This window comes from Eptatretus burgeri, chromosome 5, assembly GCF_056783735.1.
Source record: "Eptatretus burgeri isolate ZD-2024b chromosome 5, Ebu_testis_v1, whole genome shotgun sequence".
NCBI lineage: Eukaryota > Metazoa > Chordata > Myxini > Myxiniformes > Myxinidae > Eptatretus > Eptatretus burgeri.
The window spans coordinates 86,991,490-87,007,940 of record NC_140965.1 but is presented as its reverse complement, the minus strand read 5'-3'; the positions used below and the strand labels follow the sequence as shown (position 1 = coordinate 87,007,940).

Below are 16,451 nucleotides of genomic sequence, written 5' to 3'. Positions count from 1 at the left end.
CAGAACAGGGGTCGTTGTGCCTTGTCATGATGATGAGATAGGCTTGAGAGCCAACAGTCAAGGAAAGGCAGAGAGGAAAGAGGAAGAAAGGATCGTGTGGGAGAAAGAGACAGTTTGGTGAGCGTCGTGCTGTGAGGAAAAGGACTTGCTGAGTGGGCCTGAATGGTTAATGGTTACTTTAACAAACGAATAAATGTTATTTCGAGCATTTATTTTTTTTTAACTATTTGCTCTGAATGATACAAACATAATGCTGAATCTGTATGCAGTAATCTCCCAATTTACGAACATCATGTGTTAAGGCCCAGTCACACCTTGACGTTTTAGCCAACGTATGCCGATTTTTGAATTTTTTTTCTAAAACGCTGGCACACGTTGAATACGTTATGGGTAAGTTTTGATAACATTGAGAGCACGCTGAAAAACACTGCCATACGTCGTTGTACGCTGGCTTTAAACGTTGTACTTTTCGGTTGTCCTCAAATTTTTGCATGCTTGAAATTTCACGACGTATGCCGGCGTATGACTCACACGTTCCGCTACGCTGGCCACAAGTTGTATGCACGGTCTGCGATCGTTGACAGACGTCAACACATGCTACTTGTAAGTTAATCATAAGTTGAGACACGCCGAAGTAATGTTTAGCGTACCCGAAACTTATTTCTAACCTATGATTAACGTGTTGTTGGCACGTTACGTGATCGTTGCCACACGTCGACAGACGTTACTTTTATGTTACTCATAGGCTGAAAGACGTTGGTATAATGGATCGTCCTTGCATCAGCATCCACGGCCACGGCCAGGACACTTATTTGCAGCATTCTTCAAACTTTTCTTCGGCATGATGAGGATGTTCACACTTCGATGTCTAGCTTGGCTATGATTTCAATTGTCCATCGGCAGCGTCTATTTAAAATAGTCGAGTTTGAGTGTTTTAACACGTTCAGAAGAAACGCTTCAAATTTTCAAACCCCAGCGTCAAAAAACAAAGGCGAGTGACAGCAATTAAAATCGTTCATTGTAAACAATGAAAATAGTTGAGTGGTACCGTTTAAAAGTCGTTGAGTGTAAAAAAAAATCCAATTGTTGAGCGCAAGCGTCTACTTTCAATAGTGGAGTTTGAGCGATTTAGCACGTTCAATAGAAACGATTAAAATTTCCAAGCGCCAGCGTCAAAAAACAAAGGCGAGTGACAGTAATTTAAATCGTTCATTGTAAACAATGAAAATAGCTCAGTGGTACCGTTTAAAAGTCGTTGAGTGTAAAAAAAAATCCAATTGTTGAGCGCAAGCGTCTACTTTCAATAGTGGAGATGCAGCCATTTAAATCATTGAGTGGCAGCCTATGAATAGCAAACCCCACGTCACCGGCAAAGATAAACTGCCGCACGATATGGATAAGTTAGGCTATCGTTGGGCATAGTTTGTGAACGCCTGCAACACGATAATTATTCGTTGGTATACCGTATCTATAAGTTATCGAAGCGCTCTATGCACATTATTAGTTCATTGTGCATTTGTCCAACCCGTTATGAATAGACCTAAATCGTAAAAACAAGCCATAGCTCATTGTTGAAAAAGCCCCATAAAAAATTAGCCGCGAAGAACTTCGAACAATGGTGCAAAGATGTCTCCTACCCACGGACACGCGGACGCAAGGAGGATCCATCATAACCCACACCCTCCCCCTCACACTCACCTACTACTGCCAACATGAACAAACTACTACTAATACCAATACTGATACTGATACTGTTACTGCTGACATGGACATCGACTCAAAAAGGACTCGAAAACACTGTTGGGTTCCCCTTTTATGAACACCATTTTTATATACCAATTCCCAAAATCGCTGGGAACACGTCTTTATATGGCAGTTGTAAGTTAGAAACACGTTCATTTTTTTTTTTTTTGTCGACCGGAAGACGTCATTGGAATACGTCTGCATACGTCGATGTGTGTTGGGACTACGTAAAGAATTGGTTCAAAGCACGTCAAACATAAGTTAGAAATAAGTTTCGCGTAAAAAAGACATTACCGCGACGTGTTTCGACTTATGAGTAGCTTATAAGTAGCCTTTGTGGACGTGTGTAAGCGTCCGCATATCGTGTGTACAACTTATCCCCATCGCATGCGGAACGTGTGTCATACGCCGAGTACGTCGTAAAATTTTGAACATGTTTAAAATTTCTTGACGTACTCTACTTACTACAACGTATGATAGCGTACTTTAGCGTTCTACTCACGTATACCAAACTTACTCATACCGTATTTGACATGCCCCAACGTTTTAGACACATTTTTCTTAGGTCGGCATACGCTGGCAAGATCGCCAAGGTGTGACTGCGATGTTGAAACTTCCATTTCTACGGCAGTTATGATTCGAATCGTTGTGCGTCAGCCTTTTAATAGGCGATCGTCGGCGATGCGTGCAACGCGCTATGCCTAAGTTAGACTATCGTTGGGCATAGGTTGTGTAGGCCGACAACAGGTTTAGCATTCGTTGGTATAAGTTATCTATAACACAACGAAACGTTCTTTTCCGTTACTAATGCGTTATACATAAGACCAAGTCGCTATGAATACGTCCGAATCTTTATATTAAAAAAAAAACATCAAAAGTTCAACGTAAGCCAGCGTTTTACATAAATTTTAATATGTTGCCATCGCTGGCTAAAACATCAAGGTGTGACTGGGCCTTTACTGAAAAGTAGTTCATGGATTGGGAGTGTAATATGGATTGGGAGTGTAATATGGATCGGGAGTTCATGGATCGGACCCCACAGATTCATCAAATTACTTTCCCCCATTACTGAGGTTCTTGTTTTTTAGATTTACACTGCACTGGAAGGTGCCACAGAATGAGCACTTTCCATGCAAGAGATTTTCTTTGTTATTGTGTATCCTAATCACCGCTGTGTTTGTGAGGACAAAATCACGTGCGATATCCGTAAGGAGGGAAAAACAGCGTAAAACCTCCGCAGAATTTCTTATTTCCTATCTCACGATCCCACTTTCCTATCTTTCTTTCCATTAGTATCACTTCCTTAAGCACTCGGGGGAGGGGGAAGAGGGGTGTGGAAAAATTATGTTTTGCCCTTGGGCGCCACACACCCTCAGTACGCCACTGTCCTCGCCCTGACCCAAGTTAATCTGGGCATGGTGAAAAGAAAAGCCAATGTTCAAGCAGTACAGCAGGCAGTATGCTTCAAGGCCATGAAGACCAATGAAAATTTGGTCCAATGAACCACATGTAGTATAAATATTGTTACGGCTGTGGAAATTCGCAGAACACCATATAGATCCTTAGTTCAGTTATGCCGATAAGTCTGTGTTCAGTTAGATTTCCCCACCGTTGTCTAACGGGCTTTATTCGTGTCACCCGAGCTGTGATCTTTGAGTTAGCCGTTTTTCTTTTACTATCGTTATTTTGGACCAACCGCAACACCAACCACCAACCACCCTCTCCACAACGCCAACCACCAACCACCCTCTCTGCAACGCCAACCACCAACCATCCTCTCTGCAACGCCAACCACCAACCACCTTCTCCACCATGCCAACCACCAACCACCTGCTCCACCATGCCAACCACCAACCACCTTCTCCACCACACCAACCACCAACCACCCTCTCCACAACGACATCTCCTCACCATCTCCCAAACCGCATCTCCCCTAATAGACCAACCCGAATAACATCGCCTCACCTTCATCCCCGAAGCGACGCCATCTTTGCACCAGCCGCGGAGAGTCCACATCGAATGGCATCGCTGCAGGCACACGCGGAGGTTTGCTCGCCCCGCAAGTCGGTGATCTCGAGCACGTCCGCTCTCCCTTCAACGTTGGTGATTTCTACCACGTCCGCTCGCTCCAAGCTTCGCCTCCGAGATTTGGATCAAAAGAGAGAAAGGGGAGGAGCCAGCGGGGGGGTCGAAGGTCGGAGAGCGGAGGTCAAAATCTCGCCTCACGAACCCCATAAAATGACGCGCAGAGCGCCAGTTCAGTCAGTCTGGAGAGGTCGAGGAGCCGCGTGGAAGTCTGAAGCCTGAAGCCTGCAGTAGCTGGAGAAGCTGAGGAAAGCGGAGAAGGCACGAATGGGGAGCGCGGCTAAGCCTGCTGTGCCGCGCGGAGCTGCGCGTTCGTGTGTGGAACGTGGAGAGAGCCGGAGAGAGCTCGCCCGCCAGTGCCAGACGGTCCGAGGTGATCGGGCTTCGGAACGGTCCGAGCATCGCTGAGGGACGAACGGGTTCTTAACGAGAGCATCAACTCAAAAAGAGCGAAGACCCGTTCGTTCCTCTCAGTCGTTGCCAGCTGGGGCCCGAATCGCCAGGCCGCGGCCGAGCCGCGGTTACGCTAGCTGCCGTGGGGAAGGAACGTCGCGGGTCGCCCCAGCGAGGAAGGTAACCAGCGCGGCCTCACGGAACCTCTGCGGTCTACACGGCTCCGTGCAATAAAGACCCAAAGAGGTCCAGTCTGCCCCTTGTCTGTCCTGGGGCTCTTCTTTGCTTTCAAATGAATGTTGTGGCACCATGTCCGCAAGTAGAATTGTATAAGTAACTGTTGATAAGTGTACATAATAAATAGACGGTGGTAACTCTTTGCCTTGCTCGCGTCTTGTTCCATCCCGCATTCATCACAAATCAACTGCATGCGTGTTTCACCCATTCATTGCAATATCGTATACATGTAAATAATAAATGTGCTTCCTTAAATGTGAACCTGCTCGTTACGTCTTTTCCTTGATTGAGCTGCCATCTTGCATGTCAGAATAATAGTGGGCTTTTAAATAGCCAATAATAGAATCGGATCCAGCGAGGCCTCGCGATAATATCCCGCTCGGTTATCCCAAAACGGAGCGAGCGGCGTAAGCGGCTCGTGTCCAAGCAGGACTCGCTGAGGTACAATCTCTCGGTAATCTCCCCGCGCGAATAATTAGGTATATAGACAATTCAGCGATTGACCCTGTAGCGCGGGTAGAGTGCGGACAAGGTTGTGGTGTGCTTGGAGCACACCCGTGACTGGTTTTCGGCGTTGTTCCGAAAAGCCGCGACTGAATTGTCCGTTCGGTGGGCGTACGGCCGCGATTTGGCTAAAAGCGTCTGTCCGCACACCGGCTGGCGCGAATTCGTAATATGTTCATACATATCATTATATACATATAAAATGGTTGCAGAAATGGCTTCCAGGGGTTAAAATTATGTAGCTTAGAAATAGTTATTTCCTTTCCACATGTATTGGCATAAGAGCTTAATTGTGTTAAAGGGTTATGCATCAATATTTGTTTTGAAAGCTGTCATCCTCCCTCCCTCATGTTTTTCCAAAACCGCCTCCCCCTTGAAACCCTTTTTAATGATCTATCCTCTGTAACCTGCATTATTGAGGAATCAAGCCTTTTTTGGGGAATCCACTACTTTTGGCATGAATGCGTAAGCCTCGAACATTCAGAAAGAGTTGAGAGGGTCATTTACAGTTGAGAGATTTACACCAAAACCACCAATTGGTGCGGCACAAACAGGGCAGAGTGACGTCACAAGGTGTGGTGTCAGGTCAAGTCAGGTCAGGTATGGGAGCATGTGCCAGAGCAGCACGTCGCTGCGTCCACTTTCCACCTACTCCAGGCGCCTCCATCTAGAAATCCCCCAGGCAAAGGCCTGGCCCATCCCCATGTTATGTGAGATGCTGATCAAACTGCTGTAACCATGAGGCACGTGGTCGGCCCATTGGCCTCCTCCACTCATGAGGCTCCCTCGCTGAGAGAATCTGTTGAGCAGGATCAGTCAGGAAAACGAGCCACATGTCCATACAGCCGCAACTGACGCTCAGGGACTATGCAGGTAACAAATCTCATTTGAGTCTCTCTCAGCAACCACTCGTTGGACACAAAGTCCAACCAGCGATGGCCAAGGATTCTCTGAAGAGACCTGGTACCAACGGAATTAATTCTCCATCTCAGATCCCTGGTCAGAGTCTCATCCATAGAGCAAGACTGGAAGCACCAAGGACCTGAAGACTCGGACATTCTTCCTCCCGCACAGGTAGCAGCAGTGCCACACCCCATGATAGAGTGAATCCATGACTCCCCAGGCCTGACCCAGACGACTGTTGACCTCTAGCTCACAGCCAGCAGAGACATGAATATCACTGCCAAACTAAGTGAATCTCTCGGTGACCTCAATATCCTCACCACAAAAAGGTAGACAGGACAGCAGCATCCAAGATGGCATTGAAAGCCTGGATCTTAGTTTTGACTGAGGAAACCCGTAATCACAGAGGCTCTGACTCCTCATTCAGCACCTCGAGGGCCCCCAAAAGGATATCTAGTGTCTCCGCAAAGATGACTGCATCATCTGCGAAATCAAGGTCAGAGATCTTGACATTCACTAACGATGCACCGCAGCTTGATCTCTCCGACATCATCCCCATAATCCAGTCCAGATAAGTGCTGAAAAGTGTGGGGGCCAGTAGACACTCCAGACAAACTCCAGTAACAACTGGAAATAAGTCAGAGATGGTACCACCAAATCTCACAGCACTCTCAGTACCAGAGTAGCGTTCAGACATCAGATCGATCAGTTTTGGTAGCAACTCACGAAGACGAAGAATCCTCCAGAGGGCACCCCGATTCACTGAACGCTTTACAGAGATCAACATAGGCTGCAAGCACCCCCTGCCGCAACTCTCGTCTGCGTTCGGTGATGACCCGAAGAGCAAGGATACGGTCAATCGTTGACATCTTTAGTGTAAAGCCTGACTGCTCAGATAATTATTGATAGGGTTCGCCACCATCTGCTTGAGCAGCAGCGTCCAGAGCATCGAGAATTATCGATGAATAATCGACATAATCGAGAATTATCCAAGCAAAGACCTTGCCAGGCACTGAGAGCAGCGTCATCCCTCGGTAGTTGCAGTCTTGGCGATCACCCTTCCCTTGCCAGAGAGGGACAACAAGGCCCCTCTTCCAGTCAGTTGGGGTGATGCCTGTGTTCCAGGCAGAGCACAAAACTGCATGCAGCGACACGAGTGCAGCATTTCCACCAGCCTTGAGAAGTTCAGCATGGATGCCACAGATCCCAGGAGCTTTACCCCATTTCAACTGGTTCACCGCAGCCTGTTTTTCCACCAATGAAGGTGGAACACAGTTGAATGGAGGGTCAGCAATAGGGATTGTAACACCCCTGACATCCAACTCAACAGCTGGTGGATCAGCTTGATAGAGTCACTCAAAATAACCAGCCCAGCAGGCCTTCACTTCGGACTCCTCTGGCAAGAGCCCACCACCCTCTGCTCTAAATTCAGTACACCGAGGGATGATGAATGCAATGCGTGAATTCCCCTGGAAACAGGACGAGAATCACTTGACCATAGGCGATGCTCTACCCCCTCACAGATTCCTCACACATCGACCTCCTTGTCCACCCTGAGTGCATGTACAGTTAATAATAACGTACAGAGCCTTGGCTCCGTGAACAGCTGAACTATGCCATTCAGCCTGGCCCTGCGACTCAAGGCAATGGTATCCAGTGTCTCTTGAGAGACAAAATTCTTCTTCACCCTCCAATAAGTTCCAAGATATCTACCGGCAACATTAAGGACAGTGGTCTTGAAGGCACTCCACAACTCTTCAGGATCCCCCAAAGCACTCAGCCACCCCAAATCTCCACTCAGCCTGTTCGCAAACTCCTTAGCTACCCTCTCATCCTTGAGCTTGCCAACATCCAGCCGAGGCTGGGATGGTACCATTCTCCTGGATTTAAGCTGCAACATCAGAGTTGCAACAACAAGCCAATTGTCAGTATTGAAAAACTGAGCACTCTCGTAGACCCTGCATTTGTGGATCATCCTCCAGTGATCATCAACGAGCACATGGTCAATCTCCTTTGCCACACTACCAGTCCAATACAAATTCCAACGATGAGCTTGTGGGTGCTGAAACAATGAACCAGCCACCCTAAGTCCATCACTTCTTGCAAAGTCAAGGAAATTAGTGCTATTCTGGTTCACAGTTCCAGACTCATAGGGACTAACACACATCTCATAACCATCCCCATCAGTTCCAGTCAATGTATTGAAATCCCCCAAGACTAGAAGTGTATCACGCCTGGGGCACTGATCAACCACAGACTCGAGCGTGACATAGAACGTGCATCCTTCACGGTGAAATCACTCGCCTCAGTCAGAGCATATACAGACACGAGGGAAATGACACCTAAGGAGTGGTGAATCCTTAGTCTCATAATATGCTCGTTGACTGGTGTTACCTCAATTATCATTGGAGTGAGCTTATTGTACACAGCTATAGTAACTCCTTGGGCATGGTAAACATCAGAGCGACCAGACCAATAGTAGGTGTAACCACCCGCCATGATCTCGCCACAATCCGGTCTCCGAACCTTCGAGAGTGCTGCAATACGGATGTTCAAACGCTGGAGCTCAGATGATAAGACAGGTGATAATCGTCTCTTCAGAATTGGACATTCTAGGCACCCACCCGCCTCAGGTTAACCCAAGGAGACCACCATCTCGTGGACGACACCTCAGCACCACCCCGACACACTCTCCCGCAATCTGACCCGGGAATGTTACCCCGTGGTTTCCTTTCTGTCATCAAAGATTGGGGGTCCCGAAAGCTTTGCCCCAATCCCGTCATCTGGTGAGCTGCCCTGTGAAGGGAAGCTGCACAGGAGGTACTCCCACGGAGTGGGTTTTCAGATTTTTTTTAATATAACTCGAGTTAAATCAAAATGTAGCTTGGAAGCTGTAACAGTAAAACTGCATCATTTTCACAGGCTGATTGCACACTTTGCCAATCCTCAATCTTCAGTTGTGCTTGAAATCCATTGGTGGTAATAAAAGCCCGCAAAAACACTCCTGAAACTAGAAGGGCTCTCGGAAGAGCGCATACCTCCACCATGTGATGCCTGAGCCATGAGAACATATCGGGCCCAATACATTTTTGAAATATCATGCTATACAGAACTATATCGTTTGGGGCCCGATCTCTCAATGGTGAAGAATCAATTTAAAAATTAAATAATAATTGTATCCAGACCTGGAATCGGATCTTCACCAAAATCTTATCAATTCGTCCTCGTCTCACACAAGTCTCACCTGTCCACAAAATTTCATCCGGATCTACCCACAACTTTTTGAGATATGCTGTACACAAACGGACAAACAGAAAAACATACAGAAAGGGGTGAAAACATAACCTCCTTCACATTTGGTGACGGAGGTAATTATGTATTTTATCCAATAATTTAACTCACGGAGCCTGCATTGTTCTTAAGACAAAGATACAAATAGATAATTGAATAGGGGTGCCACAGAATAAGATAAGAGTTTAGGGTGCAATCAGTGAGAAACGTTGAAAACCACCACTTCATCGTTGGTGGCAGAAAGGGCCACCACCCATGTGTGCTTCGGAGCCTCCACCACCATGAATCCAGCGCTCTTCCTTGGGATTGTTTTCAAGATCTCTGTAAGGCACTTCTTTATCAGTCCCGTTGCTCCAATCATCAGTGGTACAATTTTGACACTCTTCAGCTTCCACAAGAGATCTTGGTGTTTGGACATTTTCTTGATTTCTGTGTCGTTTCGGCCAGTATCGCTAGGTAATGACACCTCAATTAGTAATGCCATCTTTTCGTGTGTGTGTGTGTGTTAATGTTTTTTTTAAAAGAAAAACTACAACTATATAATACAAAGCATGGATGACAGTTGCAGAAAGTTTTATGACTGCCACAGAATCTCATGCTTTCTTAAGATTAATGAAATTATTTAAATAAACAAAACAGTTGGTTCGCTCGTGACTTTCACAGAGTGCAACAACAATGGTGTGCATGCAGTTCAGGAGTAATAGGCCTTGCAGGCAAAGCATTATAATTATTAACCGAATTCCATTCATCGAGCGAGCAAATTTGCTTATCTTCAGCGTTATACGAGGTTATCAATTGTAAAATGCTTTGGCTACATTTTCCCATCTTCCTCATTAAGTTTTCTTTCACCTGACCTTGTTTTGCCCTTGCACATCAACATCAACCCATCAGGAGCAAGCATCCTTCCTTTAAATAAACCTTCCACCTTTGCCATTTACCTCTTCGAGGAGCTTCACTTCCTCTGCATTGGATAGAAGATGCAGTAATCAGTGCAAGGCGAGCTCAATGCACACTTGCAGGCTACCGGACCACATACCCGCTAAAAGCTAGTGGCAAGGTGCTGGGCCACGGTGAGTGACAGCAAACAGACTAGCAGACAAGTAAGTCTTTCAACGAGTTACTTAAACTGTGCCAATATGCAAGATCAGAGGCAGGGTGAGCTTCAACTCGCTCTTCTTCACTCAAGGTATCTTCATTTGGAAAACAGGCGGCCTCACGTACTGGTCTTCCCAAATGATTTGCGCTCCTCGGAGTTGAAAAATAAAAGCAAACTTGCTTGTAAAAGGTTTAAAAAAAAATCATACAGAATTAGCAACAGATGCCAATAGAAAAAGGAAATGGTTACGAGGAATGGACGCTTTTGCTCATGCTATAATGGAACGTTGTGGTTGCATCAATCATGCTTTTTTTGTCTGGTCCCTTTAGAACTCGTGAATAAAATATGAAGTTTGGGATGGCCATGGTTAATGAGGAAGCAATCTCCGATTTTTCTGGGCATCAAGCGAAGGCTGGTGGACGAGAGATCCAACCGTTTTATATTCACCGCAAATCTAAACTACAACAGCATGCGTTTACAGCTCAGTCACATTTCATATTCACGCGCCCTTAAATCATTCATACGTCTCAAGATTGTGACACTTGCATCAAAATTGGGTGTTTATATTTCGTTTTTAAAAGGCATGCCGGGGGCAACATTTCACACATCCCCCATTTGCACCATCAGGGCGACTCTGCTTGTTTGGGGTCATTTTAAAGCAGGAACTGCAAACAAAGAGGGGGTCAATGAAGAAGGGGTCAAATGTCCGGTGGGAAACACTCCATTCTTTATTGAGCACCCGTACCCGTGCTCAACAAAGCAAACTCCCTGGAGCTCAACAATCAGAGCGACAATCCCAGACCCTGGCAAATTACGCACGTGAAGGTAAGGTCTGCGGACAAAGGCTCATTCATTTGAACCAGCAGGAACGCTGCTATGATGCCTCCAAGAGCTGTTACCTCAATTGCAGGTTCGTCATGAAGGAAAATTTTGTTATTCTCCGATTGCAAAGGTGAATCGTTTGAACGTTGCAATTTGTTCAGAAGTAAATGAAAGCATTTTGGGTGGGAACATGAGAATGTTCAGTAAAGGTCTAAACAAACATCTCACCTGAATAGTTCACTAAGCATATACCCTAAAAACACACCGTGTCCGCAAAACTTCTACTCTTACCTCCTTCTAACCAAGATAACCTTGTACACTCCACTACTCTCCCTTTCCTCGAGATAGAGTTTGGAACGGAGCATATCCATGCGAACGTTGATGGTGCAAAAACCACACTCAAGGAAAAATGACGCCAGCATGCACAACTCGAAGATGCATCAACAAAACCAAACGCTCCCGAGGTTCACCGTTTCAATCACAGTGTGGCTTTCGTCAAGGACTACGCAAGTCATGTGTGCTGAAATCATAAATTCCCAACGAGAGGAACGGAACGACAGACCTACAACAGATCACGAGAGCCAGGTAACCATTCCCATTGCCTTTTAATCCTCCATTTTCTCACCCGTCCTCTCCCTCTCTTGCTCCCCCCACCCCCCAACCCCCCCCCCCACTCCCATATCATTTTTCTCAACTTATTAGCCCTACCCTCCATCATACACAAGATGTAAATGGCTCCAAGGCGATTCTTTCTTTTTGTGTGTGTTTTTGTGCAAAGACACAGATGTACAAAGCTCGGTTTTTCCATGACACATTCAAACTCGTAACTGACCTCATAAGAGAGGAATCAATCTTGAGAAAGCAAACAGTCGGTGCTCAAATGGAATTTCACCACCAATCTTTATTAGCGATGCGGTTATTAGCAATGGTTAGGGAGAGACCAAAACACTCTGCTGAAACCGAGACGTCTACAATTGTTACAGCTTGAGGACATGAGATAGGTAGAAAAGCAATTCATAACTTGGATTGTCTGGCGTTTGAAAGGAGCAGAAGATACGGCTACCTGGAAAAGGGGAGGTGTGACGAAGGTTAGCTAAAACAAATAAATAAATAAATAAAAATCTTTACACCAGAATTCTGCAACCATGAAATGCCACATCGTTGCTTCGCTGGTAAATACAAATCACATCATCCCCTTGCCTTCACCTGGGCCTGGAAGCTAGCGCGGTGTCATGTCCAACAACATGAATGGCTTTTGCAAAACTTCCCAAATAGGAGATAGAAAGGAATATAATCAATCAAGAGGGAATATCACTGACCCTCAAGTTATCTTTAGATACACATCCGCTAGTCACACCTGAAGAACAGTGACAATCAAAGACAACGCAGAGACAAACATCGGCTTTAAACGGACTCGCTCTCAAGTCAGATAAGAAAGCCATTCGCAGGAAGATGTCCAACAAGTAGAGCATTTGTTAATCAGGAAAAAAATAAATATAAAAACAAAATTAAAGCAACAAACGTGCACACCATCGCCAAATCCATTTGGATGCCTTACACTTATCCACGCACGTCTGTCTTTGACTTTCACTGCGTCTCCTGCCTCTCTCCATCTCGCTGTATCTTTCTTTCTCTCTCGCACACACTGCACCACTCACTCACTCCCCCTCCCCCAATCCATACCGCTGCGTAGTGACTATAGTACAAAATGTACTTTCCTTCCGGTGCAGCGATGGTCAGAATGAGCACTCGAAGCCCAAGTTTACGGAGCTGCGTCCACACGACACGGACGCACAGGTACCGAGCTGGTGAGGGGAGGCACAGTTCGGGGAGGGTGCCCTACCTTCTGCGTAAACACACGAGATCGGTCGGGCCCGACGGGCAGGCAGGACGGGACGGCGGCGGCTCGACGGGAAGGGGCGGGAGGCCACAAGTGAGAGGGGAGGGCGGGCGGGAAAGGCAAGAAGAGTTGGAGTGAAAATGGGTAGGAGGCAGACAGAAGAGAATAGGGAAAGTAGGGGTGCTGGGAGAAGGGTTGGGGGAGGGGTTGTCAACAGAACAGCAAGAACTGAACTCAGAAAGGTCAAGCAACAATTTTGCACGGCAGGCAGGACACCTGCCTGGAAAGTCCATCAGTATCACTGCCCCAAAGCCAAGAGTGTAGTGTTTAATCAAAATGATGATATCCAGAACTAAAGAACCGCAATCATCTCACCCTTTACCCCCAAAAAAAGAAGAAATTAAAGATATCGTCCTTTGTCCTCAAATTTCACCCCCAATCCACATTGACTAGCAATCATCAAGACAGAAAATCCACGAAAGGAGGAGGAGGAGGAGGAGGAGGAGGAGGAAGAGGAGGAGGAGGAGGAGGAGGAGGAGGAGAAGGAGGATAAGGAGAAGGTGAAGGAGAAGGTGAAGGAAGAGGAAGATGAGGAGAAAAAAAAGAAGAAGAAGAAGATGATGATGAAATAGGCAATGCATCCCAGAGGAGGCTGCAAGGAAACCCTAGAAGTACACCAATGAAAAACAAAGAAACCACAAATAACCGTGGGGGGTGTGGAGACGAACACAAATCAGAAGATCAAACTTGGAAACATAAATGTTGTAGCAATGTTAAATATTTAAAATTTTACCAAATGTGTTGGCTACAGCACAAAAGAAAAGTACATGCAGGTGCGGTGAATAATGTTCAGGGTGAAGCCAAGAGAAAGAGGTGGCCATGAATCGCTGACTATCTGCCCAAACACAAGAGAGTGAAACGTGCCGGTGTTGCAGGAACTTTGATTGGATTTATTCACTCATAGCTCGAGCATCAACAGTTAGGCACACCAAGCCTGAGGTCCGATGATTAAAACGTTCGCCGTTAAAGAAGGCTTCATCTGACATCTTTGTGGGAACAGCGACCGACCATCGAGGTGTGAACTTCTCTACCCCTGCTGTGCCCGAGGGCAGCTGGATGTGTGTTTATTTGAGGCAGCAGCTCATAAATCTGACCAGCAAGGGGTCTCTGTGAGCACATCGAGCAAGGAATCCCTCTCGCATGATGCCATGCTGTGGTTGAGCGGGGGCGTGATCGGTTGGCGTCATTGCTTGCACCGATTGCCAAAAGATCTGGGAAAAAAGTTCTGCAGTAGCAGAGCCAAGGCCTGGTACTCCAATGGACAAGTGAGGAAAGTCAGATGGCCTGGCACACAACACCCACTTCTACCGGCCTTTGAATCTGTCGGCAGAATGGTGACAGAAATATGTTGTGCCCGAGAAGCCATAGAGGCGTTTATTGTGTCCGAGTGCTGAGAAATTAGGCCGAACAGTGTCACGAAGTAAGACGCCATTGGCCTTTTGATTGCGGCGTCCATATGAAGACGGCGATACTTTCTAAACATCTGCAACACATCAAGCCGAGAGCAACTTTTTAACAATGACAGAAAGTACATCGACCATGACCGCTCAACACAAGGATGCTCCTGAGACTGCGGGTGTAAAGTTCACGGATGTCTCCGACATCGAATCATCCGGAAAAGCACGAATTGTGCCCGTGCATCATACATTCTACCGGCAGCGTAGCAGCTGTAACTGGCTGGATTATACATCGTGTTCCACTCACAAAAATTTCCCCCACACAAAATCCTCTTGCCCCATCATTAAGGACAGTGGGATGGGCAGTCAGTCATGGTAAGCACTGCCTCCAGTCAGGCGAGTGGAAGTAGTGATGAGAACATGCAAGCATGCGTGAACCTAAGCAGAATTCCTCCATTGTTCTAAAAGTCAGCCTTACTCAGCGACCACAGCCCCTGCCGCCCGTTAGTTCACCCCTGCGAAACCTCGTTTTGGTGGAAGCCATTCCTTCACCGTGACCGCGGGTGTGTTCAACATCAAAAGGGAATTATAGAGAGGAGAGGAGCTCGGGAGGGGAAATTTCAGACGCTGCTGCTTCAAATGTTGCCAAAGCCTGGACGATGGGTTTTACAGTCTGCAGACGTGTGACGCACTTTAAACCTTTCCTTTCTATCCACATCTTACCATGTCCTGGTTCTTTTTAGATCCTCCTAGAGGATCTCTAAGTCTTACTCACGTTGTTGTTCTTGTGGACTTGTTTGTTTCACAGCCCACAGTTTTCATTGAAACTTCCTGAAACTTGGCGTATATATGTAAAAATACCCTGCGCAGACAGTAACCATCTCCGATTTTGAAAATTCCTCCTAGAAAAAAAAGTTATGACGTCAAAATATCTCCCCTAATGGCAATCACCTAAAAAATTATCTCCGAAACTAGGGAAGCTTTTTGAATTCTGTTTGCGGGAATCGAGCAGGGCATTAGCAGAGATGAATTACCGCACATATGATACATCACTATGACGTCATATCAATTTTTATGACGTCATTCCTATTTTTTGACATTTTTTGTTTTTTGTTTCATTTGTTTCACAGCCTCCAGTTTTCATCGAAACTTGCTGAAACTTGGCATATATATATGTAAAAATACCCTGCGCAGACAGTAACCATCTCCGATTTTGAAAATTCCTCCTAGAAAAAAAGTTATGACGTCAAAATATCTCCGCCAATGGAAATCGCCTCAAAAATTATCTCAAACTTGGCAAGCTTTTTGAATTCTGTTTTCGGGAATCGAACAGGGCATTAGCAGAGATGAATTACCACACATGTGATACATCACCATGACGTCATATCAATTTTTATGACGTGATTCCTATTTTTTGACATTTTTTCTTTCACAACCCAGAGTTTTTATCGGATCTTCATGAATCTTGCCATGTATATGCAGAAAGCCCACGCGCAGGCAGTAACCATCTCCGATTTTGAAAATTCCTCCTAGAAAAAAAAGTTATGACGTCAAAATATCTCCGCTAATGGCAATCACCTAAAAAATTATCTCCGAAACTAGGCAAGCTTTTTGAATTCTGTTTGCGGGAATCAAACAGGGCATAAGCAGAGATGAATTTCCACACATATGATACATCACAATGACGTCATATCAATTTTTATGACGTGATTCCTTTTTTTTGACATTTTTTGTTTCATTTGTTTCATAGCCTCCAGTTTTCATCGAAACTTCCTGAAACTTGGCATATATACTATATTAATATTTCGGCACGCCCCTTTCTTTGTTCCACCATCAGATTTTTGTTACTGCATGAAATGAAACAAGCATTGACATATATAGTATTGATATTATTGTCTTCCTTAAGAGGCTCCTCAAAATTCGTTTTGATGATTATGGTAGTTATCTGTATTAATATTTCGGCACGTCCCTTTCTTTGTTCCACCATCAGATTTTTGTTACTGCATAAAATGAAACAAGCTTTGACATATATAGTAATGATATTATTGTCTTCCTTAAGAGGCCCCTCAAAATTCGTTTT

General features: G+C 45.7%; 1 protein-coding gene across 6 annotated transcripts in view; it reads right to left on the bottom strand.

Annotated features, from left to right (window-relative positions):
- PPP2R3A (protein phosphatase 2 regulatory subunit B''alpha) overlaps positions 1–16,451 on the bottom strand; it is a 347,806-nt gene that overhangs the window by 141,222 nt on the left and 190,133 nt on the right. Inside the window, exon 1 of one of the 6 annotated variants that reach the window (XM_085882795.1) lies at positions 12,918–13,019. The exons of 3 other annotated variants lie outside the window; for them this stretch is intronic. The gene's annotated coding sequence lies outside the window, so the exon portion shown is untranslated. Of the gene's footprint in view, positions 1–12,757; positions 13,020–16,451 lie in introns of those variants that run through there. 2 more of the 6 variants (XM_085882792.1, XM_085882793.1) reach the window with 2 other exon arrangements.